Here is a 6,173-nt window from a genome sequence, read left to right on the forward strand (position 1 = left end):
CGAAATGAACAAACACCGACACATACTTTCCATTATAAACTAGAAAAACCTGTGCACAACAATGACGTTCTCTAGTGCACTAAACTGCGCGTAAACAGCGAATTACTTACAGTACTATATTAATGTTTGGCCATTTCATGCGGTGTGCGCGGACATTTTGGAACAGCAGCACAGTAACGTTATGTGCCCCTTCACAAAAAGATTGGCTAGTATTTCTGTATAATACTGTACTGTCCAAAAATGTACAAACGTGGTATTAGCCGTCATTGTAATCAGTCAAACTACTCGTTCAAGTGATACACTTTTTATGGCTGGTGTAGCCTACTGTGTGTGTATGTGTGTGCTTAACAGGCACGTGCACAGGTAGGGCTCAACCTGTGCAGAGCACATGCCCTTTTTGCCCTTACACTCCGAAGTGCCCTTTTTTTTGTGGTGTTTTTTTTTTTTTTTATCACTGCTATTGGTCACCCTTTACGTCTATCTTTCTGTTTTACCAAATGAAAGTTCTTAAAACGAGCTTGTGTAAATCTTATTCGATCCTCAAGCGGTCAGTAAGCTGATAACTCCGCCCCCTCTCATTGAATCAACTGAAGTTCCACAGCAGCCGCTCAGTAGACAACAGCTGAGCTGAACAAAGTTTTGCGAAGGGTAAATAAATATCTTGTTGTTTGAAGAAGTACTAATAAACACTGTCTATAAAGGCTCATATTTTATTTATTTGATGTCTGACTGACTCACTGAGACATGTGGGACGTCGCCTGAGAGAGAGGGCTAGCATTTGCCATCTAGTCATAGCCAATACATAGCCAACACTTAAATAGCCTGTGCAGATAGTAGCAATTCATCTTTTATAAAATGCTAATTTGGCCAAATGCATTTTACCACAGGAAAAACTGAGCGCTCCGTCTATATAGCTAAAAAAAACTAGTTTGTAACCTAGATGAAAATGTAATGTGATCCCGGCAGCGGCAGGCGCCATCGCCGTTGTAATGACTGACAGAAAAAAAAATCACATTTGCACACATTCGCTGGTCAAAAACGATATATTGATAAGTAATACAACAACATATAATTTGTTTTTACCATCGGAAAATCATAACAGGTGCGCCCCCGCGCTGTTTCGTACTGGAACTTACACAGCGACGAGTGATCCTCGTCACCTAGATAACATTTTTCTAAGAAATTTCTTCTTTGATTTATGATTGCTAATACACTTAATTTATTAACATTTAGGCTAATCATGTTATGGTATACTCTCTGTATACTCTCTTTATAAAATGTTGTAAAACATGGTTTTACTACAGTAATGTAGTAGTAACTAAAAAAAAAAAAAATACAGAAGATCACTGAAATCTTTATATTTTATCATACAGAATGTAATTCGTGATTCATTCCAAGGCTTCATTTATTTGATCCAAAATACAGCAAAATCAGTAATATTGTGTAATATTTTTACAATTTTAAATAACTGTTTTCTATTTGAATATTTTAAAATGTAATTTATTTTTGTGATCAAAGCTGAATTTTCAGCATCATTACTAATGACTCTTCAGTGTCACGTGATCCTTCAGAAATGCTTTTCACTGCAACTGTACTTTTCACACTATTTTTATTTATTTTTTCATTGCTGGCTTATTTTAGGGAAAGTGTAGTGAATAAGAGACCTTCGAGAGACCAACATCCCTGGTCCACCACAGTATCAAATTTTTGCCAGATACATGGCTCACAGAAGGTTGCTGTTGTATTAGGTTTAAAGAAGCCCTTAAAACCCTGTTTATCTATATTATCTAATATTATTATTATGGTTGTTATTAATCGTGAATAAATCTAAAGCTTTTGAGACTATTATTTTGTGTTATTGAATTTGTCATGAAGATGTGACCATTTCTTCCTTTTATGCAGGCTTACTAAATAATCTTGATATAAAAAGGGGGGGGGGGGTATGTGCCCTTTTTCAGTTTCAGCACATGCCCCTCAAAAGGTCTGTGCACGGCCCTGGTGCTTAATGTATTTGGGTTGGTTAAGGTTTGCTTAAGGACACTGCTGGTTTTAATTTCAGAATTAATATATATATATATTTTAAAATAAAATTTTCATATAGACTATCAGTATTGTATATCTAACACAGTTTTTTTCTCAAATCAACTGGCAAAAAATGTGGTTTCTGACTGATTTAACACTTACAGCTGCCTTTGTCTTTTTCTTGCTGTGTGTAAGGCAGCTCTCTGAACCTGAACTGCTGGTCACAGAACCTAGACTGTGTGTGTTTTCAGTTAGTGCCAATCATCCATGTGATGTGAGAGATGAAGTAGAAATATAAGGAGCCAAGGACGGTTGATCTCCAGCACACACACACAAACACTCCACCCCATCAAAGAACAAGCCCTCCATTCTTTCTCAGCTCCTTGTCAGGACAATGTTTACTCATATATGTATGCATTTGATTAAAAAGAGATTTCCCAAAGGTAACTTGTAACTTAAGTCTAGTAGTCAAAACACTGCTTTGGAATGATATTCTTCGAAATAAATATATGCGCATGAACAGCCTTATCAGGGTTTTCCTTTTGCTCTTGTGGTGGCTAAAATGTAACACTCATTTAGATATTTTAATTATTTTATTTTGTATTATAATAATTATTATTTTATTATTGTTGTTGTTTTATGTATTATTTTATTTTAAGATATTTCAAGAGGTTTAAAATATTAAATATAAAAATAAGTAAATAAAATATAAAAAAATTACATAATAATTAAAATGTAATAACATGAAGCCATAGCTTACACTCAGTCAGTCTGTACTTTGACCCCCTGTTGGGTTTTCCATTATCCCCCTTGCCAGGGCTGAGCCATGTGTTCAAACCATGAAACGTATGCTCACATTTTTCCTGCCAAATAATTATCTTTTCTCTTTACCACTGTCTCATTTACCACACTAAAATTTGTGTATGTACATACATATTTAAGCATGCATGAGACAAAAATCCCACATTCCATTAAACAATAATATGGCTATTGGTGTCCAGTGGGGCTTGTAGCATTTAGAGTAAACAGGAAGTTAAGTGTGTGCATAGGCAGGCGCTTGGTAAGGTGCTGACCCTGGGATGTTTACAGTGCACTGAGGGTGTGAGGAAGGGCAGCTCGCCGGCCTGGGCCATGTCAACTGGAAGAAGATTCCCAGTGCAAACAGCACCGTGTGAAACTCGGGAACGGGGCGTGCAGGCAAGGGCGGGGGACAAAGTTTTTCTTCGATCCTCTACTAAATAGTATGACTAAAAATAATCCCTACAGACGTGCTGGCCGCTGACTTATCTGACATCCTTTTTATGCCACGTTGCCAAATTTGGAGCCGGACTGCTTTGTATCCTGTACAGCAGAAACCATGGCGCCTGTGTGAACGTCCTCTGATTTCCTTCAAGCCATTTTAGTTGATTTTGAACCCTACATGTCTATATCTTTGTTTTTGGGTTGAACACATCATTGATTAAGCTTGAAACAATTATTGAGGCTGTAAAAGCTGTGTTCACCTTGGCCACATTTGGGTTTGTAAACGCTTGAAACTTTTGTTTATTGTGGCTGTAAAAATGTAGAAGCACCTCATCCATGAGAATAGCAGATATGAATGCTAGCATGGAGGAGAAAGGAGAGGATCAGGCTGTCTGTTGCTCTGCTGTCTGTTGTAAATCATAAAGTGGTGTGATGGCAGACGCCCGTGCCAGATTTACACTCTCTGGCACCGGGTCATTGTGTCATACTGTCTTTGCCTGCTGCTCTACCAGCTCACATTAAATTATTTCTTTATAGCCACAGCCGAATTCTTAACACTGTGGGCAACTACAAAATAAGACGCAGACAAGGATTTGTATTTGTGTTTGTATTTGTACACAAAAATGAAAAAAAAAAAATAATAATAATTTTGTGAAATGTACAAAAAAGCTGGCTGACAGACATTTACCTTAAAAAAAAAGTAGAAACATTTTAAGTTTTACAGATTTATCTTAAATTCAAATAAAATAAAAAATGCTTAAAAACAAGCGGTACAGAGAAAGCCAAAGCAAAGATCATGACAGGTATTCTTTTTTTCCATAAATATTAAACATGCTAATACACAATATTAAAGCCTACTTTTCTACCTACTGACTTTTTTTTCTATTTTGAATTTACCTCACAATTCGTGAGAATTCTGTGAAAAATTGCGGGAATTGCAGCATAAGAACTCAGAATTGCGTGATTTCAATTCTGATTTGACATATTGCAGTTTATACCTCACAATTCTGACTTTTCTTCTCACATTGGCAAGAAAAAAATGAAATGGTACCTTTTTACCTTTTTTATTTTTAATTATACTTTGGCAGAAACAAGCCTCCATACACAACACTAAATAATCTAATAAATAATTAAGCAGCAACAGATGTAACACAAGACCCTAATATACTAACATAACAGATAAGAAAAAAACGAAGTTACATTTATTCAAAAATTATCAAAAAGGAGAACTCTGAGAATGTCATTTTAATTAAGGTTTCTTTCCACTTTCAAAACTGTACATTTAGAAGTTACATCTATTAAATTAGATCTATTATAATTTTTTACCGTACAAAGCACCAGTTAACTGATTTTTGTAGTAGCACATTTGCAGTCTTTTACTCTTAAACTTTACGGCAATCGTTTTTTACAATGCATGTGTTTGTCTTTGTTTCTGAATGTTTGAGTATCATTGTGCCCTTCTACACTGAGTGGATGTATTTTTAAGTGTGCCTCTGTCTACGTTTTTGAAGGTCTGCTAGACATTTATGTGCACTGAGATACCGGTCCTCAGCTATTATTAATTGTTTGGCCGTTGCCAGGATGCCTGCCTATGTCAGACTAGGCAGGAAATGCTTCGGCTGGCATCTGAGCAGGCATACGCGGCTCGATCCAAGCATGGCCCAAGCACCTGCAGCCTCAGTCTCCATCCTCAGACAGAGGCCTGCTTGTTTGTCAACAGGCCCTGTCCCTGTTAAAGTCAGGGTCTCTCCGTAAGCTCGGTGCCATAAAGGATCAATCAGACTGGCACAATAGGCCTGTCCTCCAGCGAGATCTTTCTGATGCCCACACAGCTGCACCAGCCCAGCTGAATGTATACATCAGACACAATGACCTTTCCCTCCTATTCCCTCTGACAGCTTTTCTCTGGCTGCCAGTAGCACATCGGGAGTCCGTTGAGAAGACCTTTTTTTTTGGGTGTGTGTTCTAAATCTGGTGGGATCGGGGCAGCGTGGAGACACAGAGGAGTGTTGTTAGCGTCTCTGACAATGTGGCTTTTGTTTACATGCTCAATTGTTGGTTCAGCCAACTAGCTGACATTTCCATTTATATCCCATTTTCCAGGCCATTTCCATGCTAATTTAAGGACAAAACAAAATCACATGTACATCAGCGATCATAGTGATCCACTTGTGTTTGGGCCACAGAAATAGCCGTTGGGGTAGTAGTGATATCAAAGTCTTAAAAATGACCATGCTGAAGCAACAGTTTCTGTGTTAAAAATGTTAAATATGTCATATTATCAAGTATGTTTGTTATTTTGTCAAAGTCTCAAGGCAGTGGTTCTCAATCTTTCTGACTCTAAAGCATGCAAACAGTTTGAACAACAATATTCAAAGGCCCCATGACTTTTACAGTTGGACTCTTAAAAATAAAAGCTCTTTATTGATGTCAGTGAAAAATCTATAACATCTATGGAAACTTTTCATTGCACAAAATGTTCTTTATTGTGGAAAAAGGTTCTTTGTGGGGCCCAAAATGGTCTTATAGTATCATTGTGATTGTGAAAATGTCCTTTTGGAACCTTTTTTAATGACTGTTTGTGTTTTACTGAATAAGGATTATTACCCGCAATTTCTATTAAATAAAATATCAATGTTCATGACATAAAAAAAGCATATCCATTTTTAAAAAGCCCTTGTAAATGTTTAAAAATCAAAATGACTTTACCAGATCCATAAATTATACACTTAAATTTAGACTACTTCATATAACCAGGCTTTCCAAAAAAGTTGGAGCCCTGGCTCTTCAAAATGAGAAGGGGTTGAATTAAAATGCTAAATTTATTATTAGTTTTGGCTTATTTTAAACCATTTTCAAGTCATCTTGAAGCCCGCTTAGAGGTTTACTGAAGCCCTCTGGTTGAGAAC

The sequence above is a fragment of the Carassius auratus genome, chromosome 12 (assembly GCF_003368295.1).
Source record: "Carassius auratus strain Wakin chromosome 12, ASM336829v1, whole genome shotgun sequence".
Lineage (NCBI taxonomy): Eukaryota > Metazoa > Chordata > Actinopteri > Cypriniformes > Cyprinidae > Carassius > Carassius auratus.